The 1,278-nt window shown below is 50.2% G+C and overlaps 1 protein-coding gene across 9 annotated transcripts in view; it reads right to left on the bottom strand.

Moving 5' to 3' along the window:
* Nucleotides 1-993, bottom strand: part of LOC118392408 (myelin transcription factor 1-like protein) — a 154,177-nt gene extending 153,184 nt beyond the window's left edge. For 8 of the 9 annotated variants that reach the window (XM_052524022.1, XM_052524027.1, XM_052524024.1 and 5 more), the window contains exon 1: nucleotides 180-423. The gene's annotated coding sequence lies outside the window, so the exon portion shown is untranslated. Of the gene's footprint in view, nucleotides 1-179; nucleotides 424-636 lie in introns of those variants that run through there. The other variant, XM_052524023.1, reaches the window with a different exon arrangement.
* Nucleotides 994-1,278: the final 285 nt, after the last annotated feature.

Below are 1,278 nucleotides of genomic sequence, written 5' to 3'. Positions count from 1 at the left end.
TAAAAGTTGAAACTTGAGATGTTGTCAACATTATGTGCTGGAATGTTCCCCACAGCCCTAGTCTCAGTATTAAAAGTTAAGTAGCCATGCACTACTTTCAGAAGAGAGAAAGAATCAAAACTGACATGACACAACCACAATATAGAACAGGAGCAAGCAAAGTGTAGAAAGAAACCTACTGAGATGGCGACGGTAAAGCTCTCTCTTAGCTTCCTCTCTTCCAGTTGTCTGAAAGTCAGTCTGCAACCGGTCTCCTTCTCCCTCTCCCTCTTCCTCTCCCTCTCTCTTCCTTTCTTCACTCTCTTTCTCTCGCCTCCCTCCCTCTTCCTCTCCCTCTCTCTTCCTCTGCTTCTCTCCTTCCTTTCTTTCACTATTTCTTTGTCACTGTCGTCAGAGTCAGGGTGTTCTGCTCATTCCTGTAGCACTTAAGACATGGAGGGAGAGAATGGAAGAAGAGGGGAGCAGCAGCCACTTTAGAGAAGGGAGGGAGGGAGGGGCGCGATGGAGACACATACAGACAGGGAAGAGGGAGGGAGGGGGAAACAGGCAGCGTCTGTGAGGGAGGGAGCGAGAGAAAGAGAGCTCCTGTTCGAACGTAGCACTGCAGCAGAACACAACCCAGAGAGGAAGACTTACCCTCTCGCCGCACCCCAACCACCGTCGGCTCTCCAGACAACCATGGCAGACCCCCAGAGGAACCAACTACGACGACTGCTGCCCTCAGACAGACAGACAGAGAGAGGGGAAGAAAGACAGAGATGAACCAAGCCAAGCCCACTGCCAAGCCTAGATTATCTGCCTCTCCTCGCCAACAACACGCCTTCTGTAATCCTATTCCCCTCCTCACTGTCTCTGTCTACACCTCAGTGTCTCTCACTCCGTCTCTCTCACGTCTCTGTCCTGTATAAATTCAGAGCAGTAGACTGTGTGCGGTAGACTGTGTGCGGTAGACTGTGTGCGGTAGACAGTGTGCGGTAGACAGTGTGCGGCGCAGGCGGCGGTAGCTCGACTCTCTCCCCACAGAGAGGTTGTGTAGTCTCTGGAGCGGAGCGTGTGCAGCTGTGTATGCAGTAGAGAGAGATGTGCCAGGCTAGCTAGTGCCTGTGTTTGATATTGTATTTGGGAATCCACTAGCTAGTTCACATGGGCACACAATGGAAAAAATCAACACCCAGGACTGTTGTGTATGCGAGGACTGTCATTATACATTGGGTGTTCATGCATCATATTTCAATTCCCTCTGTTAGTAGTGTTGAAATATAGATTTTGGTTGCTAAT

This window comes from Oncorhynchus keta, chromosome 8 (assembly GCF_023373465.1).
Source record: "Oncorhynchus keta strain PuntledgeMale-10-30-2019 chromosome 8, Oket_V2, whole genome shotgun sequence".
In the NCBI taxonomy this organism is placed as follows: Eukaryota; Metazoa; Chordata; class Actinopteri; order Salmoniformes; family Salmonidae; genus Oncorhynchus; species Oncorhynchus keta.
Note: the sequence above shows the minus strand (reverse complement) of the source record. Positions and strands in the feature narration are given on the sequence as shown.